The sequence below is a fragment of the Suricata suricatta genome, chromosome 15, assembly GCF_006229205.1.
Source record: "Suricata suricatta isolate VVHF042 chromosome 15, meerkat_22Aug2017_6uvM2_HiC, whole genome shotgun sequence".
Taxonomy (NCBI): Eukaryota; Metazoa; Chordata; class Mammalia; order Carnivora; family Herpestidae; genus Suricata; species Suricata suricatta.
Window position 1 is genome coordinate 6,195,095 of NC_043714.1, and position 24,769 is coordinate 6,219,863.

The following is a 24,769-nucleotide window of genomic DNA, read 5'->3' on the forward strand; positions in this document are numbered from 1 at the left end:
CTATCAGCGGACGGAAGAGGCATGAGGAAATGTTAGCCATCCACAGACCTAACCAAAGTCCAGACAGTCCTTCATCCTTATTGAAAGTATGATTGAATAACTCATGTATAAACCAGTATGGAATTGTGGTCCAGAAGGGTTAAAGAAAGAAGTGCTCAAGGTGTACACTCTGGAAGGTCATCTGACCTTCTCCCCATTTTGTTTATTGACATGTTGGCTTTCAGATTGAGGGTCAATGAATCCAAAGAGCATGTGTCTTTATATTTTGCAAAACTGTATCAACCAGCAGTGTCCAACAACAGAAGGCAGTTGCAAAGCTTTCACTTTTAAAGCATTTCCAAGCACCCTGCCCTTTTCCTAAAGGACTCTTTTCCCTTTTATGGAGGAGCATCAGGCTCCAGGACAGTGTAAATAGAGCTTCCTGTTCCAGGGAAGTGCTGGCTCCTGCAGGAGCCCAGAGGCCCTTGGGGAAAAGTTGATAGGAACTCTGAGCTGTGTGTGACCCGAGGCCCAGGAGTCAGCTGAGCCAGCAGGGAGGGAAACACATTTAACAGCCCCTTTGTGCAGACGGAGGTCCCAGAAGCACTTCTGGGAAAGTAAGTCTGGTGCCATACACACAGTCCTCGGGAAGAATGGCAGGGAAACTGGCCGAGCTGCAGAAGGACATTCCCAGATTAGACGCCCAAATCTTGGATCTGTCTGCTTTGAAGAACCAAGAGAGGTCTGAAACTCCCACAGTCTGGGGATCCTGTGTTTCCTATGCATGGAGATTTAAAAATCAGGAAAAACCCAAATTGACCTTGTACAACCTTAGGTCAACAGCAGATAGTTTTTCGGGGGGCCTAGTGTTTACACACTACTGGCATGCAAGTGAGAATCCATTATCCTGTACTTTTTACTGGTAATGGAAGCATTATTTGTATGTGGTTGAGGTGCCGGGCCATCGATCTGATGACGATGGTCTTTGACGCATGTGGTTGAGTTGATGGGCCATCGACTGTACTCTTTGACTTGTGTGTGCTTCATAATCTCATCAATGGTGGGGAGAATATAAACCAAAAGAGTGTAATAAATCCTTTTAGATCCACTCATAATGATATTATGTCAATTATGAGTATTATTTGGTAGCAGAGCTACCATTTACTGGGTACTCACTCTGTGTTAATCAGTGAATTCAGCCAAGAGTCTTCATCAATAAAAAATATTGAGCATGACCTGACAAAATGTGTTTGTTCATTTAATATAAAGTATGCGAAGGTACATCTGTAAGTCATAAATAAAAATGCCAGTGAAACTGGTGACATGAATAAACAAATGGAAGTTGTTCTACTTTTGTTCTGCATGATGGTGGCTTGTCTGCTCATGGAGTACGGGCACCCCAGTTTAGAGACAGCTCTACAAACATTGTACAAACTGTTATTATCTCCATTTGAGGGATGAGAGATCTGAGCATGAAGATCTGCGGAGGTGAAGCCCTTGCCCAGGGTTGCAGGGGTGTCACTGTGGGACGAGCTGCTGTGCCCTCTCCGTGGCCTCATGCCCTCACTCATTTCTGTAGCTCTACTTCCAGGAAGCTGTACGATTGGGTTAGTGGATTCATATTTCTGCTTCTGCTCAATCTGAGTAGTACTTAACTATTACCTAACAAGTACTTAATGGAATAGTACTTAACACAACGTGTCCCCCTGTGTTCTCCTCTTATCACTAAGGTCTTGAAAGTGGATTGAGTCAAATTCGTGACATTATTCTTGGCTCAGACAGAAAAATTTCAGAATGAATTGCAATGTCTTCATCTGAAGCTTGCTTTATTCATCAAGAAATGAAGACCAGATAATGGGCTTATTTTGGTTAAGAGTAAGCCTGGAACTGAAATTGGAATTAAGAAAAGGATTCCATTTAGACTGGCCTCAAAGTAGGATACAATGTTGGGGCGCCTGTCTGGCTCAGTTGGTAGAACATGTAACTCTTGATTTCGAGGTCTTGAGTTCAAGCCTCATGTCTACTTCAAAACACTAAGAAAACTCCTTACTATAGGACAGTAGCAATCCAGACAGAGTAGTGCTGACATAAGGCTAGACACACATTAAAGGAATTGAATTGAGACTCCAGAAATATACCCTCACGTTTATAGTCCATTGGTTTCTGACAAGTGAGCCAGGACAATCCAGTGGGGAGGGAAGATAGTTTCCACAAATGGTGCTGGGACAACTGGAAATCTACATGCCCAAGAATGAAATTGGACCTTTACCTCAGGCTCTACAAAAAAATTAATTCCAGATTGATCGAAGACTTAATGTAAGAGCTAAAACAGGTGTACATCTTTAGGACCTTGGGTTACCTAGTAGTTCTTATATATGGCACCAAAAGCACAAGCAAAGACAAAAAAGATAAATTGGACCTCATCAAAATTCAAAACTTCTGTATTTTGAAGGATACTATCAAGATACTTTCTTCCCAAAGAAGGGAAGAAAATTTTTGCAAATCACATATCTGGTAAGGGACTTGTCTGTAGAATATTTAAAGAACTCTCACACTTCATAAATAAAAAGGCAGGTTAACAACAAAAGCCTCAAACGGCCCAATTTTAAAAATGGGCAAAAGGGTTGAAGAGATACTTCTCCAAAAGAAGATACGCAAATGGGCAATAAGCACATGAGAGGATGCTCGACATCACTAATCATCAGGGAAATAAAAGTCAAAACGACAAGATATGAATTCATACTCTTAGGTTGGCTGTCATAACAAACAGACAAAACAAAACCACACATGTTGGTGAGGATGCGGAGAATTTGGAACCCTGTGCCCTGTTGGTGGGAATGTACAAAGGGGCAGCTGCCCTGGAAAATGGCACAGTGGTTCTTCAAAAACGTAAACAAGGAACTGCAGTATGATCCAGCTATTCCACTTCTGGGTCTGGTCCTGGAAGAATTGAAAGTAGGGACTCAAACAGGTGTTTGTACAATGATGTGCACACCAGCATTATATATGATAGCCAAAAGGTGGAAGCTATCCAACTGCTCATCCACTGATGAGGGGATGAATGTGGCTTATTCATCCAATGGATGAATTCAGCCTTAAAAAGAAAATTCAGACAGATGTTTCAACATGGATGAGTGATGAAGATATACTAAGTGAAATAAGCCCAGCCACATGGCGTTATTGTATCATACACTTTTACAAAGTACCAATGGGGGAGCCTGGGTGGCTCAGTTAGTTAAGCATCTGACTTCAGTTCAGGTCATGATCTCGTGGTTTGTGGGTTTGAGCCCCCTGTCAGGCACTGTGCTGGCTGACAGCTCAGAGCCTGGAGTCTGCTTCGGATTCTGTGTCTCCCTCTCTCTCTGCCCCTCCCCTGCTCACATTCTGTCTCAAAAATAAGGAAACATTAAAAATGTTTTTTAAAAACCCAAAATACCTATGGTGCTCAAATTCCTGGAGACATTCAGTAGAATTGTGGTTTCCAGGAGCAGGAAGAAAGGGAGGATAGGAAGTTATTTTTTAATGGATACAGAGTTTCAGCTGGGGAAGATGAAGAAGTCCTGGAAATGGATAGTGGTAATAATCTTACAACACTTGAAATGTACTTAATGCCACAGAGCTGTACACTTAAAAATGACTAAAATGGTCAGCTTTAAGTTATGTATATTATACCACAATGAGAGTATAAAATAAGAAAAATAAAAAGACAACCCAATTAAAATATGGGCAAAGAAGCTGAATAGAAACACCTGTAAAGAAGATACACAAATGACCAACACGTATATACAAAGATGCTCAGTATCATTAGTTATTCGGGAAACGCTAATCAAAACCACAACAAGATACCACTTCATAGCCTGTAGGGTGCCTCTAATCGAGAAGACAGATAATAAAGGTTGACAAACTTGCGAAGAGACTGAAACCCTCATACACTAATAGTGGAAATGTACAAAGGTCTAGCTCTTTTAGAAAGAGTTGGACAGTTGCTAAATTGTGAAACATAGAATTATCATATGATCCAGCAATTTCACTCCCAGGTATACACCCATGAAAAAAAATGGACGCATATATCCACCCACACCTGTACCTGAGTGTTCACAGCGGCATTGTAATAGCTAAGAAGTGGAAACGTCCCAAATGGCCATCAACTGATGAATGAATAAATAAAATGTGGTTTGCAATCAGCAGAATATTATTCTACAATAAAAAGAAACAAAAAATACTGATAAATGTTAAAACATGGATGAACCTGTGAAAACATTATGGGAAGGGAAAGAACCCACTCATGAAGGTCTACATATCATATGATTCATTTACATGAAATATCTGGAACAAGCAAGTCTATAGCGACAGATAATTGATTCATGGTTGCTTAGGGCTAGGGGCATGGGAGTAAGAATGTATCGGCGTGGGGCATCTGGGTGGCTCAGTTGGTTGGACATCTGAGTCTTGATTTCAGCTCAGGTCATGATCCCAGAGTTATGGGATTGAGCTCCAGTTGGGGCATGGAGCCTGATTAAAATTCTCTCCTTCCCTCTGCCCCTCCCCCCACTCATGCCTACATGCACACACACTCTCTCTCAAAAAACAAATAACAAACAGGCAAACAAACCAGAAAACAAAAACTCGCCCATTTAGTGTGTACAATTCAATGGTTGTGGATATAGTCACAGTGGTTGTGTTCACCACCACAATCCATTTTAGAACGTTTTCATTACCCCCGAAGAAGCTCCTAGGTTTGTGAAAATATATTTCTCACACACAAGAAAACTCGTGTTCTTTATGTTGCCTATAATAGATTTGTTCGTTTTCAATGGATTCACAAGTAGTTTGAAAAATTCTGTGTTAATTTTTACTATGGTCACTATGGGTAGCTACAACCCACATAAACAAAAATTTCTGGTGGCTCTCAATAACTGTAGAGTGTAAAGAGTTCTGAAGGCCAATGGGCTTGAGAAATGCTGGTCTATGTCCTCATCATCTCGACTTCCTCAAATCACACACATCTCTCTGCTTCCCTGCAATGTTTTCTTCTGCTACTGCTTTTCTGAAGGTCTTCTTGGGAAAATTACCCACAAATTCTGCCTTTCAGTGGTTGTTTCCTGTCTTATATGATCGCTCTTAAGCCTCTGACATTGTTGTCCTCTCCTTCTTAAAAATCTTTCTCCACTTGAGTTTTGAGATACCGTTCCCTTCATTATGTTCAACCTCACTGCCTTTCTGTTCCCCTCTGCTTTCTTATGAATTGATGAGGCCCAGACTCCTCACCTAGGTTATTTCTCTCACTGCTCTATGCAGTTCCCCAGGGTGGGAGTGGGGGTGTCTTATTCAAATCTTTGGCTCAGTTGTTGACAGTGTGTCCATGATTTCCAAACCTGCATGCTTTCCCGAGGTTGACGGTCCCGTTTCCAAGAGTATTAATGTCCCACGAGCATCTCAGGGTGAACGTATCCAACTGAAACTCAAAGACTTCCTTTTCCCAAACTCAGGTCTTTTGTTTGGGTTAGTAATATTAGTATCCATTTATTTGAAACAAATTTAAAACTCTGCAAAACAATGACTAAAAACTTGTAAAGTTATTGCTGAGTCCTTCTCTCTCTCCATCGCCCCCGCTCCCAATTCACAATCCGTACATCCACAAATCCAATTCTAGCTCCAAAGCAGCTCTCCTCTCTGTTCTCTGCTTTTCCTCCCCTTATTCGTGTCTGCACTGTCCCTTTCCTGAACTACTGCGACTGTCCTATTATTCTGTTGACTTCATTCTTCAGAGTTATCTTTCCAACAGGCATGGTTCCATTATGACTTCGGGGTTTTAGAACATCTTCCACACCTTCTCCTCGCCTACAGAATAATTTGATACTTCTTAACCAGGCTGTGGCACATGAAGTCCTTCTTTATTTGGTCCTACTCAGCTCTTTAGCTCTGTTTCTTGTTACCCCAAGGTCTACCCTACTGCTCAGCCATGTGTCGTGGTGCACCTGCGCCTTATTCGGCTGGTTGGCTCTGTCTAGAGCATCTGTACTCTCTCCATCAGTAGAACTCATCCTGTGTATCTTCTTCTTTGTTGTTTTTTCCAGGTCTCTTCTTAAAGGTCACGGCCTCTCTGGGATCTTCCCTCTCCATCAGCCCAAGGCACCTTTGCTTACTTTATCTTGCAAGCTCAGAAAACCATTCCAATCAGCCCTTATCGCCTCTGGCTGTACTGTGGGTGTTTGTTTACATGTCTGTTTCCCCAGTAGACTGTGAGTGTGCGGCTGCACCTCTTCCCCTCTGAGCAGCGGTCCGGGCTCGACCACAGGGGTGCGGCTGGGTTGGTTGGGTGGGGGGACATGGAAACAGCGTTGCCTTGTTTCCTTACTGAACCCACAGCAGAGAAATTCATTCCTCTTCATACTTCTGTCATGATGGGAACATGGACTTGTCTTGTCATGGAGAAAAAGAAGCACAAGTCATAAATCTGGTGATGCAGGTGAAATGGAGTTTCCTCCTCACTGAGGGATCCAGGCTCGATCCTGAGCCTTTGTTTGCTTCCTCTCCTAGATTAGCAATGGGGACAAGGATTCTGAGAGGAAAAGATGCTGAGATTCTGAGATGAAAAAACTCATGGGGCAAGAAAAAGGAAACCAGGCGACGAGGCACCTGGGTGGTTCAGTCCGTTAAGCAGCTGACTCAGGTCATGATCTCTCAGTTCATTAGTTCGAGCCCCACACTGGGCTCCTTTCAGAAATCACAGAGCCCACTTCAGATCCTCTCTCTGCCCCTCCCCTGCTCATTCTCCCTGTTTCTCTCTTTCAAAATAAATAAATAAGCTTAAAAAAAAACAGGTAAGGTACTTGGAGGAAACAGTACTGTGAGGGGCATGAGGGAGATAGAAAAATAAAAAGGGAAAGCATTGTGGGAAAGAATGTACAGAAACGGTACCAAAGAATAGTCAACTCGCTGCCAATGCGCAGCCACGGGGAGAAAGAAGTACAGGAATGAGAGGAAACCCTGACAGGATGCGGCTTCACGGTTCTTTTCCAAGCCCGCACTCATGCCTCCTTCTTTACATTGTCTCTCAAGTGTGTGTCCGCCCTGCCGGCAGGTCCACACAGCCTTCCTCTGAAAGGCACTTCGGGGTCAAAAGGCCAGAACCCCCACATCACAATAGGAAACTGCCTTTTCTGGATGTATGTGCCTTCCCAGGAACAAAATCTGCCGACACCCCATCGTTTGGTGACATAGTTCCAATACTTCCGAGAGTGATTTAAGATGTTGACGAGATACTTTCTAGGACCCCATTTGTTTCTTGTATTCGATTTCTTCCATCTGATGTATTCATACAGGATTTAACAAAATCCTATGCCAAATCTTCACACATTGGTGTCAAAAATCAGGAAAACTCTTGTTACAAAAACAGTTAAGAGATTAACGTTACTGTTGGTAATTGCTTTGGTTAAAGAGCAATCGAAGGAGCTTTAATTTAATCCTGATTTTAAAATTGAAGTAGAATGGAATGTAAGGGCTGAGCTTACAAATCCCTCATTTTTTAAAATGAAGGCTTTCTCCAGAATTGGAGGTTTTGGTTGTTTCATAATAAGCTACCTAGTGAATGAAACAGATCCCAAAGGTAAGGACAGTATTATGTGATGTTTTCAAAGTAAGATATACACCTTCTTACTTGAGCCCACTAGTAATACGTACTTGGTTCTGAGAGATAACACCACACTGAATCATTTTAAAGTTAGCAGAAAATAGTGGGCGCCCGGTGGATCAGTCGGGTAAGCGACCAACTCTTGGTTTCAGTTCAGGTTGTGATCTCACGATTCATGGGTTCAAGGCCCAAGTCCAGCTCCATACTGACAGTGCCGAGCCTGCTTGAGATTCTCTCTCTCCCCACCCCCAACCTGCCTCTCTCTCTGCCCCTCCCCTGCTCGTGCTCTCTCTCTCAAGATAAGTAAATAAACTTTGTCATCGGAAAACACATTTTCAAAGTACTCTCCCGTCAGTTATGCAGGCCTGTAGAGGAATCTGCGTGTACATATCCCCAGTCAGTACTATTAGTCTCCTATTTCTATTTTTAGTCTTCTTCCAATGCCCAACTATGAACAAAGTATTTAAAACAAGTAATTTCATGAGTTCTATCACTCCAACAAGGTTTTTTTTTTTTAAATTAATTTTGAGAAAGTGCACAGGAGGGTCAGAGAGAGAGAGAGAGAGAGAATCCCAAACAAGCCCTGCACTGTCAGCGCAGAGCCTAATGCAGGGCTCAAACTCACGAACGGTGAGATCACAACCTAAGCTGAAATCAAGAGTCTGATGCTGAACCAACTGAGCCACCCAGGTGCTCCTCTATTGCTCCAATAAGGTTTGATTCGTTCGGCCAATGATTGTCCGTCAGACGGAGATGAATTTGGGGGCAGGAAACAGGATACTTCTGTCAGTTTTCATGTTTAGGTTATTAGTCTTCCTCAACCACTACCAACCTTCTTCCAACCCCTCAACCCTTGTACCATGGGATTAGCGAGTGTTTGAGCCTGAAGGGAGTGGGGAGTTCTGGGCCAGCTCTTTACCTGATGCACCAGGGAATCGGAGGCCAGAAGGGGCAGCGACTCCTCCTCAACCCTTCCATTGACCTGGTGAGGAGCCACGAGCGGAGCCTGGGTTCCTAACTGAAGCACACTCCGTCGCCTGCTTCTCTGCCCATCAGAAAGATCATACCTTTGGTATTTCCCAAAGTCTTGGACATTTTTTTAGATCTGTGAGCAGATCCAGTTTAAGAGAACTTCTGTTGGCTCCCCGTGTTAGGACCAACCATTCAACCATCTTTTCTGTGTGCTGACAAGCGGTGAAGGGAGGAAGCAGGTCGGTGCACAGAGAATAGACACTGCAGCACAGGAGCAGCTTAGCTTAGCAGTCAAGGGCAAGGGCTGGCCTCGCCCTGCCTGTGTTCCACCTCCAGCCATCGCAGATGCTAACTGCTGCAGGGCCCCGGGGCCGGTTTCTCCGTTTCTGGGAGAACTGAAGGAATAAAGCTCTTACAACAAGGCCTGGCCCACAGTGAGCACTGCAGGTGCAAGCCATTCTGGAAAGTGCTAATGGAACCCCTTTTATTTAGAGGAGCCCCAAACAATTTGGCGACACCTGAAGGTGTCTCATGTAATCACTCATCTGCAGAGACATGTGGGCTTTACTAAGCTTTGCACAACGAAGATCCCATGTAGGTCACTCATAGCTGCTAAGTTGCATTTTTCATTGTGACCTTGACCGATCCACGTAGGAATAAAACCAGTGATGCTTTTAGGGCTGTAAATGAGCCAGCTCCTCACCCACAGCCTCTCTCAAATGTGAGACACGACCTCTCTCTGAAAAGCTAGAGGTGGTAATTACCTCATTCCAACCTGCATTCCACACACTCATTAGTTGAACTCGAGAAGGAGATTCTAATCTTCAAATCAGTGTGAGACAGAGGACCCCAAGGTCAAGAAGAAAAATGACCCAAATCCCCCAAAGATCTTTCCTTTCTCCCCATCCCCACAGCAACATTTCAGGTTTATTAGACAGCTTGTCTATTGATGTTATTCATCTGAGACAAAACCCTGGGTGTGTGCCCTTTAGAGAACCATGAAGATCAACAAAGCTATACATGGAACAGAGTAATTTGCTTACCAGCCAAGAGCTCCCCACAGACAGCGCTCACAAGATCTCACAGAAGAAAGGAAGCCCCGTGCTTCCTTATTTTTCTAGCACCCTTGGCCCGCAAGTCAATACACGCCCTCCATACAGTTGACCATTCAAATAAATAGTAACAAACCATACAGATTATTACAAGAACTTCGACTTGTATTATTACAGTGTTAGGCATGGTGGAGCTCTTTTCCTTTGAAGTACCAGTATTACGTGTGTTTATTATTTTAGTCTTCAGTTTAGAGGTAAATGAGAAATGGCAGATTTAAAGGGTACCTGGTGGGCCCAGTCGGTGGACCGTGGGACTCTTACACTTGAGGTTGGGAGTTCGAGTTCCATGATGGGTGGACAGATCACTTAAAAGTGAATCTTTAAAAAAAAAAAAAAAAGAAGGAAATTGGTCTATTTAAGAGTAATGCATATTTCAATTAACAGTGAATTAGCAGAAGTAAAAGAGCATTTATACCTACTCTGAAAATTTTGCATGCAGCTGTGGCATGGTCTGTTTGAACTTAAAAACAGACAGATTAGTAGGCATTCATGCACGCTAATGGCTTTCTCATATTTCCTTGATGATGTTATAATCACCTATGGAAATACAGAGAGCCATTTCCCATCTGCCCAACACAAACATGTTGCCTCCTGTTTTGTGCTTCCTCATGGTGACAGGCAACACTTCTCCAGGCTTTCCGGACAGTTTTCAGTCCTGAAGGAAGAGTTGTTTTTTATTTCTCCTTAGGTCGTGTTAAGGAGCACCTCCTAAAAACAGCCGCCTGGCACCTTTTCTCAAGAATGAGAACAACGAAAGTTAACTGGAGCTTTGGGCGTAAATCAAGGGCTTAGCCTGCTTTGGCTTTTTATGATTCCCCTTGCCCCCAAGACGGTCCTTCCATTGTGCTTCCCATGGTGGCCTGGCCACCTCTCTTCTCTACTACTAAACAGGGGGCCGGCTTTTGGGTTTACTCTGGTATCTTTTCCCCACTCTTTATGTGAACCCTGAAGGGAGTAAGAGCGTTCAGCGGTGGCTCACTTTTGGTCCTGGGAGCCCCCTCGTCCGGGGACGCTCAGGGGTCTGTTCCTTGGGGGAGGTGGCAGAGGCGTGGCGGGCTCCTCGTGCAGAACTGGTGTTAGCGTGGCATTCACGAAGCCAGCGAGCTCAGAGATCACGGCCACAGCTACGCGCTTTGCCACCGTCGCTCCACGGGCTGCCGGACGCAATCCTGCACGGAGGCCCTGGCTCCCGGGCCCCTGCGACAGAGGCCGGCAGCCAGGTCGACTTGGAGTCTTATAAAGGCCAACTGAATAGGGAAAGCACGGATTTCCAGACGACATGATGGCTTCACCAGTAGTTCATTTATTCTCTGTCTCATCATCTCCTGAAGCATATTGCCTCTGACTGAGTTTCCTTGCTAGGAAAGAAGTCTCTGTTCTTGGGGTGACTCCAGGGCCAGGGCGGGGCTGCCTGTGAGGGCCCATCCGCCAGCTCTGCCGTTGCTTGCCCCTTGTGGATGCAGCCTTTGTTCCTTGTGACTCCCAAGGTCCCTTAGAGCCAGAAGTAAGTCTTCTACACTATTCATCTCATTGCCTCGAAAGGCTCATCCTGAATTCATGTGCATCAACAGCCACCCCTGGGTTTTCCTGGAAAACCGTTAAAAGACTTAACTACAGGGACAAACTGAGGGTTGCTGGAGGGGAGGGGGTGGGGGATGGGCTAGGGGTGATGGGCATTAAGGAGGGCATTTGTTTTTTTTTCCATATAGATTATTGTCAAGTTGGTTTCCATAGAACACCCAGTGCTCTTCCCCACAAGAAGGAGGGCACGTGTTAAGTGAAGGCAGAGAAGGACAGATACCATATGTTTTCACTCATACTATTCCAATAGGAGAAACTTAACAAAGGACCATAGGGGAGGGGAAAGGGAAAAATGGTTAAGGAGAGGGAGGGAGGCAAACCATAAGAGACTCTTAAATACTGAGGGTTGATGGAGGTGGCAGAGAGGAAAATGAGTTGGACATGGAGGAGGGCGCCTGGATGGGCACTGTGTGGTATATGGAAACCAACTTTACAATAAACTATATTTTAAAAAAAAAACTAATTTCACCAGGGTGCCTGGGTGACTCAGTCATTTAAACGTCCAACTTCGGCTCAGGTCATGATCTCACAGTTCTTGGGTTTGAGCCCCATGTCAGGCTCTGTGCTGACAGCTCAGAGCCTGAAGCCTGCTTCAGGTGCTGTGTCTCCCCTCTCTCTGCCCTTCCCCCATTGACACTCTGTCTCTCTTCCTCAAAAATAGGTAAACATTTTAAAAATTTTTAAAAAAAGAAGGAGGGCACTTTGGATGAGCACCAGGTAATGTATGTAAGTGAGGAATCATGGAATTCTACTCCTGAAACCAAGACTACACTGTATGTTAACTAATTTGAACCCAAGAAAACAAAAAACCAAAAAAAATCCGGGTCCTTCCCCATGCCTCAGACTCAGGACTCCAGGTGTCTCCGCACCTGCGGCCCTCGGATGTCACGCAGGTACAGTGACATCACTGAATTCACTGTCCCCTCCCCCAGGGCTGCGTCTGCTCCTGGGCCCCTAGTCTGTGGTCGCTATTTGTTTAGTTGCCCAGGCCTGAAGACTGGGGTCACCGCAACTCCCCTCGAGACTCCCCACCCCACAGCTGCCGCCTTTAATCACGTACCTGAGTTCTGCCACCTTATCCTTCACATTTATCAGGTATTCTTTATTTGTAGAGACGGGATCTTAATTTCAGCAACCTGAATTAACACAGCTGTTCCCGAGTCGGTGTCCTTGTCAGGGCTGCTGCCCTCCATCACTGTGTCCACTGAGGATCGACCGTCACACATGGTTCAGCAGCCCCGCTGCCCGCTGGAGAGAACCGAGCAGTGTTCCACGGTTTCAGAGGCCACTGCTCTGTCACCTTGTCACCCATTTCTCCTAGCTCTGCTCCCTGCGCCTGCCTTACACTGGGAGCCCTCTCCACCCGCCCCCCCCCCAACATTCTCCCTCCCTTTGCTTTGCTCCCTCTCCGCCCCCTCTCATGAAGCCAGCTCCAGGCCCGAGACACGAGGGAACTGGCACAGTGAATGATTCGGGCTTGGCTGTGTGTCCCCAAAAGCCCAGTGAACAACCAATCTTTGGAACTTACTGGTTAAGAAGAGCTCCTTCTGCTGAGTGTGTCCCTCGTGGAATCTGAACTCGGAGTCGCTGACGTGTCGGGGCCCTTGGATTCTCACTTGCTCAAACCGCTTGTCCCCAGTCTTCACAGTTACACGGGCCCTTTTTTGTTTAAATCCATCTGAGGTGATACGTTTCTTTTTAACCAGAGACTTGACAATTGCGAGTGGCCATCTAAGACCCTTGGGGATGGGCTTTGCTCTGTCTTTTGAGGATTCCATAAAGTCCATGCTTTTTTCTTACTTCCAGACTTGCTTAAGGTATCTCTTTTTCTGGAATTTGCTTTCCTTTTTCCTTGTTTAAATAATTCCTATTCATTCTCCAAGATGTCTCAGCTAAGACATCACTCTCCTGAGCCTCTTCATAACCTTCCTGCAGCACTTGCCATGCATCCCAATCACCTGAAGACTTTTTGGAGACCCCCTCTAGACCCCAAGCTCCCTGAGCTGGAATCATGCCTGTTCATTGTTGTTTCTCTAGAATCATACACATTCACTCACGTGGATGAAAAACCAAAGCCTCAAAGGGAGATAAAAGAGAAACTATTATCTTGGTTTCATTTCAGATGTGATATGTGTATTAGAAAGAGTATTCCCTTTGGTTAAATCATAGAGAATGATCTGGAAGCACGGAGACTAGTTGCAGTCATCGGATAAGAAGGGATGGCACGATGATTCACAAGAGTATGCGTGGAGATGGAGAGGAAGTGTTAGATGCAAGATATTGAAAGCTATAAAGTTTGAAGGGATGTGGGGTAAAGAAAAGAATGAAGTCCACATGACTCAAGGTTTCTTGAGGCCAGAAGACATCCAAGGAGGAAGAGTTTTGGAATTAGGAAAGTTAGTTTTCTTTCTTTTTTGAATTTTTAAAAAACTGAGATATAATTTATGTACCATAATACTTATCCTTTAAAAATATACAGCTCATATACAATGGAGGACTACATGGCAATGAGAAAGAATGACATATGGCCATTTGTAGGAAAGTGGATGGACCTCGAGGGTGTCATGCTAAGTGCAATAAGCCAGGCAGAGAAGGACAGATACCATGTGTTTGCACTCATAGGTCTAACAGGAGAACAGGAAAGACCTAATGGAGGACCAGGGGGAGGGGAAGGGGGAAAGAGTTGGGGAGAGAGAGGGACACAAAACCTGAGAGACTATTGAATACTGAAAACGAACCGAGGGTTGAAGGGGAAGGGGGAAAGGAGGTTGTGGTAATGGAGGAGGGCATTTGTGGGGAAGAACACTGGGTGTTATGTGGAAACCAATTTGATAATAAGCTATTAAAAATATATATACATATACAGTTCAGGGGCGCCTGGGTGGCTGAGTCAGTTAAGCATCTGACTTCAGCTCAGGTCATGATCTCATGATTCATGAGATTGAGCCCCGAATAGGGTTCTGTACTGACTTCTTGGAGCCTGTGCCTTGCTCTCTTTCTCCCCCTCGCCTGTTCATATTCTGTCTGTCTGTCTCTCTCTCTCAAAAAGAAAGAAACATTAAAATTTTAAATAAAAAACACTAAAAATAAATTAAAAATAAAACATATACAGTTCAGTGACTTTTAGCACATTCACAAGGGTTTTCAAACATCGCCGTTATCTAATTCCAGAACATTTCATTATTTCTCAAAACAAAAACCGAACAAACAAGCAGAAAACCCAATCCCATCAGCAGTGACTTCTATTGCTCCATTGCCTGAGTGTCTGGCAGGGACTAACCTCCTTTCATAGATTTGCCTTTTTTTAATATTTTACGTAAACAGATTCATATAATACACGGTCTTTGCGTCTGACTTCTTTCACTCAGCAAGTTTGCAAATTTCATCCACGTTGTGGCATCTTTCAATACTTCATGCCTTTTAATGGCTAAATGATATTCCATAGTGTGAATATATCAGTTTAATCATTTATTAATTGATGGACACTGCATTGTTTCCATTTTTGGTTAGTGTGAAAAGTGCTACTATTAACACTAGTATATAATTTAAAAAATATTTTTTAAATGTTTATTTAGTTTTGAGTGAGCGAGAGAGAGAGAGAGAGTGCAAGCAAGTAGGGGATAGAGAGAGAGGGAAACACAGAATCTGAAGCAGGCTCCAGGCTCTGAGCATAATGCCTGCTGTGGGGCTTCAGCACACAAACCACGAGATCATGACCCGAGCCAAAGTCAGATGCTTAACCAACTGAGCCACCCAGGCACCCAAGTATACAAGTTTTTATGAAGACATGTATTTTAAATTTCTTGGGTATATACTTATGAGTGGAATTGCTGGGCTATACAGTAACTCTGTGTAATTTTTTTTAAGAAAAAGTTCTTTTAAAGTTTATTTATTTTCAGAGGGAGAGTGGGAGAGAGAATGAGCAGGGGAGGGACATAGAGAGAGGGAGAGAGAGGGAGAGCCAAGCAGGCTCCACACTGCCAGCACAGATGAGGGGTTTGAACTCACAGACCGTGATATCATGACTGGGGCTGAAATAAAGAGTCAGATGTTTAATTGACTGAGCCACCGAGGCACCCCATCTTTTTAAGGAACTGCCAGGCCGTTTTCCAAAGTGGTGGTTGCAAAGTGAAGGCTCCAATTTCTCCACATCCTCATCAACACTTATTATTGTCTTTCATTTTGATTATAGCCATCCTAGGAGTTGTGAACTGTCATCCAATTGTGATTTTGATTTGTATCATCCTCTTGATAAATTACGCTGAGCTTGTTTTCATATGCCTTTTTTGGGGATTTATATATCCTCTTTGGAGAGATGTATTCCGCTCATATGCCCATTTTATTATTTTTTTGTAGATGGAGGTCAAAATTTTATTCTAAAAATGGATTTTGGTAACAAGAGAATAATAAATAAAAGAGGAAAAGTTAACAGAAATTTGCTTTAATTTTTTTTCACAAAATATAGACTTGTTGCTGTAATGTACTGCCAATTCTCATTTGTCAGTATTTGACTGATTCACTTTATTAATTATCTAAGGAAATTATTAAAATCATAGGTTGGTTCCTGCCTAATATTTAGAAATACACATGGATTTCTTTGAACATAAAGTAAATACATTCTCAAGGCATACAAACAAATTTAAACCTTCACATGCCTATTTTAAATGGGGTTGTCTCTTTGTAATGAGTTGTAAGGGGTCATTCGGGGTTCTAGATCCTTACCAGATATATGATTTGCAAATATTTCCCCCATTCTGTGGGGTTGCATTTTTACTTTCTTTATAGTGTCCTTTGAAGCACCGAAGTTTTAAATTTTGATGGAAGCCAGCTTATCTATTTTGCTTTTGTTGCCTGTGCTGTTGCTGCCACATCTGACAAGCCATCATCTAATCCAAGGTCATGATGATGTAAGCCTGTGTTTTGTCTAAGAGTTTTGTAGATTTAGCTCTTACCTTTAGATTTTTTATCCATTTTGAGTTAATTTTTATATATGGGGTGAATAAGAGGTTCAACTGTGTTTTTTGGCAGGTAGATATTCACTAACATTCATTGAAAAAAATGATTCTTTCTCCCCATTGAATGGTCTTGGCACTTCATCCCAAAGCAGTCAACCATAAATATATGAGTTCATTTCTGGCCTTTCAAGTTTATTCCATTTATCCATACATCTACCCACATGTCAGTACAGAGTCTTATTTACTGTGGCTTTTTAGAAAGTTTTGAAATTGGGAAACGTTGAGCCCTCTAACTTTAACTTTTTTTTGAAAATAAATGTTTGTTAGAGAGAGAGAGAGAGAGAGAGAGAGAGGACAAGCTGGGGAGGGGCAGAGAGAGAGAAAGAGACACAGAATCCAGGCTCCAGGCTCTGAGCTGTCAGCGCAGAGACCAATGCAGGACTTGAACTCAAGAACCGTGAGATCATAACCTGAGCCGAAGTTGGATGCTTAACCAACTGAGCCACCCAGGCGCCCCACTTTGTCTAACTTTAAGATGGTGGTGGCTGTCTGAATCCTTCAAATATTCATTAGAATTTTAAGATCAGCTTGTAAATATATGCAAATAAATCAGTTGGGATTTTGAAATAAATTGTGTTGAATTTGTAGATCAATTTGGAGAGGATTCCTGTCTTAATAACATTAAACCTTTCTGCCATGAACACAGGATATCTTTCTACTTATTTAATTAATTTCTTTCAATAATATTTTGTAGTTTTCAGTGTACTTGCACTTCTTTTGTGAAGCTTATTCCTAAGTGTCTTGTTATCATTGGTGATACTGAAAATGGAGTAGTTTTCTTAATTTCCCTTCAGGATTATTCATCACCATTGCATAGAAATACAAGTGAAATTTTAAAAATTGACCTTGGATCCTGGAATCTTGCTGAACTCATTTATTAGCGCTAGTGCTTTTGTGTGTGTGCCTTGGTTCCAGTTTTGGGAAATTACCAGTAGGTGTCTAGCAGACTGTTGAACACAATGGTCCAGTGCTCAGGATAGAACCTGGGTTGGGCTGGAAATTCTCAGCTCTCATGGGAGTAGAGGAGAGCGGGGAGGCTGTGTTTAGGGGAAGAGAAGAAGATTGAGAGATCCTAGGAAACACCACCAGGCAGAGAAGGGGACTCTGAAGAGCACTGCAAGAACTTTATTGTTCATCTAACGCTTCAGGGTGAACATTTACGGGTTTCCACCCCCCACCAAAGTCTTCTGATACATTTTGTTTCTTATTCTAGTGAACTCAGAGGAAAAGCCCTTATAATAACCTTTATCTCAACATTTCCTTTTTCAAATAACATACTAAAATATTGCTAAACACTTGGAAAACTGACTCCTTCTGCGTAATATCATTCATTCCTGGTGGTTACTGTGACCATTTTAGACCAAACCTGGGGACTGAGGTCATGCTACTATTCACCTTTCAAAATCTCTAGCCAGAGTTTTGTTCCAGGGAACGCAAAGCCGATAATGCCACCCTTGAATTGTTTTTGAGGCCAAATAAAAAAAAAACCAAAAAAATTAACCTCATTAATGGCAGAAGTAGAAGAATCTGGAACTTTCTCGTCTTTTTTTTTTTTTTCTTTTCAGTAGGCTCCACACCCAATGTAGGGCTCGAACTCATGACCCTAAGATCAAGAATCTCACGCCCTACCAATTGAGCCAGCCAGACGTCCCTGAATTTGGAACTTTTCTATCTCCGTTTCCTTTTGATTTTTTTTTCATACCTGACATTCCTTTCACCCCCACAAAGCAGGCTCACATCTGCTGTGTGTTTTGCTGTTATTGATACAGACGCTCCAAAGTCAACAGATGCTTTCTGATGTCAGAAGTCTTTCATGTTTCCTTTGGATGCATTCCAATGCTGGATAAAGGTATGTGTGGCTGAAAAGGCTTCTCTCTTTCGTAGGACGAACTGGCTAGAAGACCCCCGAACCTTGTTGCCAGGGAACTCTCCATCAGTCTGTCCCTACGATTCATCAAACTTCCAGGTCCGAGTTCCAGAGAGTGTGTATTGCGTGATGTGCCATGTGGCAGTATCTACAAGGAAATACTCTGATTCAACGCTTTGGTCTCTAGCCATATCTAGGAATTGTTTTTGAAAGGAAGTAGACATAGGACATGGCAGCTTTTCTTTGATTTCTTACTAAATTTTTGGTCAGGAGTTCCATGAAGAATTTGAGGTTTGATTATATATTGTTAGGCATAAGCACATAGTTCAAAGCATTCAGATAGTTCACATTAGAAAGCTGTGTTGGAGGTCAGCCAGTTAAATTATTTCTACCATGATCCAGTCATATTGAAAGAAAGTCCTAGATACATCAGAAAAATAAAGAAAGAATTGAAATACTCAATTATATTAAGATCTGCAGGTTCACCGAAATTGTTTCATGTGCTTAATTACCTATTTATTTAAAAACATCTTTGGGTTTTCCCTAGATGAAGACTGAGTGCTCGAAATTTCTAATTTAAATTATAGATGATATTATTTTCCCTTTCAAAGTCATTAAAAAACTTCTTTCCAAAGCAGGAAAAGAGTAGTGGTGTGTTGTTAAAATGTGGTGTGTGTATAACACAAAACTGATTTGAGGGATTTAAGTCTTTTTTCTCATAGTCTACATGGCCATCCCTTTTGCAAGCTCAGAACCCTAAACTCCCCTTTTGCACATCAGGAGTTATTTCACTGAATTGCTCAATAATAATCATATTGGTTTTCTTTTTATAAATTGAATTAAAGTCTGACACTATTATAATAAACATCAAAGTTAAAATGTAGCTAAAGGCCTGATTTCATCAACTCTGGCCAGGAATTCTACTGAGGGAACAAGAAAAACTCAGGTCTTTCTGCCAGGGTGTATATATTTTTTAAGCTTATTAACTTTTTTGAGAGACCGAGAGAGAGAGAGAGAGAGAGAGAGAGAGAGAGAGAAAACCACGAGGGAACGGGCAGAGAGAGAAGGGAACAGAGGGTCTGACCCGGGCTCTGCGCTGACAGCAGACGGCTCCCTGCGGTGCTCAAACCCATAAACTGTGAAATCATGACTCGAGCCTAAGTCAGACGCTTAGGCAACTATGCCACCCAAGGGACCCCTCTCCCAGAATATTTGAGGCAACCTGAGGTGAGTCCACACACATGTGAATTATGGAAAACAAAACTAGGCCAGATGAGTACTTAACATGTTCACATTGTGTAAAAATTAAATCAAAGGACACGTATCGGGCTCAGAGTGGACCTAATCTGTAGAATAATTTGAAGAAAAAAAAAGAATGTTATTGAGTGTTTTAGGTTGCCGTTTATGAGAAAGTCCTAGCAGTTTGGACATATTTCAGCAAGAAATAGGCCATATTTCCAGATTTCTGATTCATTTCTGGCTGTGATCAGTATCTTTGTATAGGACTGTCGCTGTCTGGGCTGCCGGAGAACCAGTCAACAGAGAGAGGGAACAGCCCGTGTGCTCGGTGCTCTTGGCAACCAGCCACCTCTTCCAAAGCCACAGCATGTCCACCCCTGGCTCTGGAGACCTCCCTGTTCCCGGCGTGGCTGCCCTCACTGGCACGTCATCATCTGCCTGCAGTGGAGCTGCCCAGCCCCTCTGAAGGAAGGCGTTTCCCCAAGTGACATTGGTGCTGTGGCCTCCAACCACTGTCCTTCCTGCCCCCTCCCCCAGCCTGTGAGACCCACCACAAGGGTGACTTTAAACGGGAGTGCTGAGCCCTGTCATCCTTAGACTTAGTGGTCTCTCCTAGTCCCTTAAGTGACCTGCCCTGCCACCACCCATGCCAAAGTCTGGCAGTCTATACCTCTTGAACCTTCAAACGTTTCTCAGATTTACTTTGATTGTTCACAAGAGGGTCGTTTTAGCTAACCTCTTATCATCCATCCAACAGGCTATCGCAATTTGGCTGGGGATTACCTGATTCCTTATTTTAGAGAAAGTAGACCACACAGTACTAGAGAAATCTCTCCTAGTGGGGTGGACACTGAGATGCTCAGATTCTATCGCCACCCCTAATGAAGGGATTCTTGGATGAAGACCGAAGCCTTTACCACGGAAAATGGTAAATACCATGATGAGCCTGCAAATGGTCCTGAAGTGTGAGACCACTCCCTACACCGGGAGTACTCTTCCAGAAACATCTGCACCTTGGAGATATGTTTTTAATTCACAGACAAAGCCCAGCGGGCACATTCCACACTGTCACTCTTCAGTCCCTTCCAGGGGTAGGAAACCCCCTCTCTTGCCCCACTTCAGCCTCCGCACTGAGAACCAGAGATAATCTTACTTACCTAAATTCGGACAAAGTCAGGCAAGGAGGAAATGCAGTTGGGATTTTCTGTCCATCCTCCAACGCCTGGCAGCAGTAGGGATATGTGGACACAGAGGGAATTGCTCTTCTTTTAAAAAAATTTTTTAATGCTTTTTAATTTATTTTTCATAGACAGAGAGAGACAGTGCAATCAGGGGAGGGTCAGAGAGAGAGGGAGACACAGAACAGGAAGCAGGCTCCAGGCTCTGAGCTAGCTGTCAGCACAGAGCCCAACGCGGGGCTCGAACCCACCAACCGTGAGATCATGACCTGAGCCAAAGCCGGATGCTCAATCGGCTGAGCCACCCAGGCGCCCCAGGAATTGCTCTTCTTAGAGAAATCAGTGTTGTGTGGCCACATTTTCTTCCTTTCTTCTTCTAAACTCTTATCCAGCAGAGTCGTCAGACACGGTACTCTGCAACTCCTAACTCGCATTGCCTTTTGAGAAGCAAGGGAAGATGGCAGAGTCGCCGAGAAACTCCTGGACTGAATTTCCCTGTAGGTAATTCTTATCGGCTCAAATATGCCACTGCTCTCCTGACATATTTGCATGTTTCCAGAATGTGTGTTATCTTTTTCATCTTGTGGCGTAGCTTATTTTTTTTCAATATAGAGGAGTGCATGTTTAAATATATGTATCTTCTACCAGGTTGTTTTATTTTAGTGAGATAACTAATAATATTCAAAGGGAGGGGGTCAATTAGCACTATCTTGAACCATATCCAAAATATCCTTCTAACCCCAAGTGTTCCCAGCATTGGTGAGTGCAACCAAACCTTTGGAAGTGGAATGGAAGGAAGGGAGGAAGAAACGGAGGGAAGAAGGAAGGGAAGAAGGAAAAAAGAAAGGAGGGAAGGAATGAAAAGAAGCCGTGCCCTCAGAGAGCCTCTTAGTGACACTTTAACCAGCGCAGACCATGGCTTTGATGTGGACCTATTCATTGGCGTGGTAGCTGTGTTTACCTTTGTGAACTGCTTTCCCTCCACAGGGTAGCTAAGGACACCACAGAATGACTCGAAGGTTTAGCCTGTTTGTTAGATGTTTAGTTTGAAATCCGCCACGGTTAGCACGAGGGTCAGCGTCCGTGCACAGAGGGACCAACCCTGCTGAGCACTACGGGGCCTCTGCTCCAAGTGCTTCGCACCCACCGTTATGGTGAAGGTCACCACAACCAGCTCCGTCCCAAGCGAGCACCATTGTTACCTGTTTTAAAGACAAGAGTCTCAGCCACGCACAATATACAAACCGCAGGCCAAGATTAGAAATGAAACATTACGCTACATGAATGATGCTTATTCCTCTCTCGTTGGCTCCTTTCCCCCGAGCTCATAATACATTATTTATTAAGACTGGAAAGTACAAGCACTGGGTTGCTTCTTCCAGGACAGAAAAAATCCCTGACAGAGGGATAGAAATCACCCCCATCTCCACCTGCCACCAGGCGCTGGCACCCTGTGGGGTGGGTGGCTCACATCTGACTTCAGACCCTCCCTCTTGACCCTGCAGCCAGCCTCCCCTCCTGACTAGAATAACAAGACCCAGCTCTCCCGGATTAGCCCTGCTTCCTTTGCTTCTCCAGCCTGGATCCCTCCTGATGGTTCAGCTTGTCCTTCAGGATTTTTAGTCACCCCTATTCCTCTGATCCATTCTTTTATTGCTCAAATTAGCCAGATTTGAGTGCTGAAGGGAGCGCTCAAAAAACCCTTCATCTTTGGAATTTTTAGGGAATTCGTGGCATTGTGCAGGACATCAGCTGGTTTAATGCTCGTGACACATCCCTCCTCAGTTTGTTCATTCCTACCCTGAGATACCACGAAGTGACTCTCCAAAGGATGTAACTAGTAAGTGGCGGAACTTCCAGAAGTCCATCATTTTTGACCCACAATTCTGAAATCCATGCAGCTCTAAAAACTACTGACAAAACCCGGTCTGAATTGCTGTGTGGTTATTTACAGTCTTTATAATGCTTAACGTAAAATTCAAGTTGACGTGACAAAGAAAATACATGCGCCTCCCTAATGTAATGGACTTTGGGCTTCATACTTCTGTGAGAAGCCTGTTGACCTACAGACATCTGGTCATTGACCAGCTGAGGGGTCCCTTTTTTTTGGGCCTTCCAGTGATGGTGGGTAGTCAAGGGCTCTACAGTCTCATGCAAACTTGCAAACCTTGGGCCAAACTCTGCCGGACGCATGAACATTTAGCACGTAAATTTAAAAAGTCATACTTTCCGATCTTTTATGCCCAGCGAAAGCTTTCCCCTCGGTCCTCTGAGCACCTCAGTCCAAAGAACACTTGGATAATAGCTTGCGGTCCTGTGGTGACTGCCATTATATGCTGATGTGAGCCCCGCAGAGGGCCCACAGTCTCTCATCAGAGAGTCTAACATGAAACACACCACTGAAAATCAAAATTATTCTGTGCTGAAGTTCAGTGTTTGCTGGACGAGTATTGTCCCAGACCTCTCAGAGTTATTAACTAATGTATGGCATGCACATTGTATTCTCTTTCTACTCAGCCCCAAGGCTCTGAAAAAGGGATTACAATCTTATCATTTCTTCATGCAGAAGAGAAGGCCCAAGTAATCCTTCTAACCGCTACTTATCTTAAATGCAGGAACTTTCACCAACAAAAAAATTATGTAGCACATTTTATCCTAATTGATGAATACATTTTTGGTACAGAGCTTAGTAACAAACTCCCTGCTATATCCACAGTGAAAGATCTGATTCAGGTGCTATAAATGCTAGCTAACCGCACCTGTTATGTATGTGAAATAGAATTTGCAAAGAAATGATCATCATTAAGACACTGACATTTTAAGAAAGGCCAACTAATTGATATGGAATTACTTGTAAAATTTATTACAAACCAGACATATTTTAAAACGGAAAAGTTTAAGCAATGTTTAGAAAATACTGTGCATCATTTAAATTGTATTTGAAAACCTACGGGAGTGTGATAGCAACCAGCAAAAAGCATTAGTGACAGGGCTGCCTACCGAACGGCCTCACCCAGGTTCTCCGAACGTTTCAAGTAGCATTGCTTGGTGGCACGGTTCATAAACACAAATCCAGTCTGAGCACTGAAACTGAAACTGTCAGTGCTTGGTGATGAGGGGGTTATCTTCATTATAGATGTGTGTGTATGTTATACACACACTCACACACACACACATGTATATACTTTAAGCAATCAAAAGCAAAACCTACTAAACTTGTAGAAAATCCATAGATCTCCAAGAATGTCTGAGGTGTCCTAAGGACCACGAACCCTACTTTGAAAACCACTAGACAATCATGTGGATTTGTCCAGTGTGCCAGAAGATCTCCTCCCGTCAAGTGGTTCCCTGGGGTGTGATAAAAACATAAGTATATTTGGTGTCCAACGGATCCTGCCAAGAAGGACAATCATTTCTTTTCTCTCTAATTTTTTAAACATGTATTCATTTTTGAGAGTGAGAGAAGCAGAACGTAAAGGGGGGAGGGCAGAGAGAGGGGGACACAGAGTCCAAAGCGGGCTCCAGGCTCGGAGCTGTCTGCACAGAGCCCTGCACAGGGCTCGAACTCACGGAGCACAGACTCACGGAACACAAGATCATGACCTGAGCTGAAGTCGGATGTTTAACCAACTGAGCCACCCAGGCGCCCCAACAATAGTTTCTTATAAATGTTAAATAAATTAATAAACCTAAATTGTTAAGTTTAGTAAATAAAAATATAAAGTGAATTAATGTGAAGTAAAATTAAAAAGTAAATGTGAAAGTAATGTGAAGTAATTTAAAAATGAACCAATATAATTTTAAAAGAACCCATAAAACCACAGTGTATTTGATTGTAATTTAACTCATTTGAAATTTTAAATGTTTAGCTTTTATCACTGGAAGGACAAACATGTAAAGAAATCTCATTCGCTACATTATCTGGGACTATTAAAAATATTTTGCTCATTCTATCCATGTATTTTCCATGTAGTGGTAGCAAACATAGCGGATACTTTCTTTTTTAAATTTTTAATGTTTATTTATGAGAGAGCCGGACAGAATGTGAGCAGGGGAGGGGCAGAGAGAGAGGGAGACACAGAATCTGAAGCAGGCTCCAGGCTCTGAGCCACCAGCACAGAGCCCGATGTGGGGCTTGAACTCACAAGCTGTGAGATCATGACCTGAGCCAAAGTCGGATACTTAACCCACTG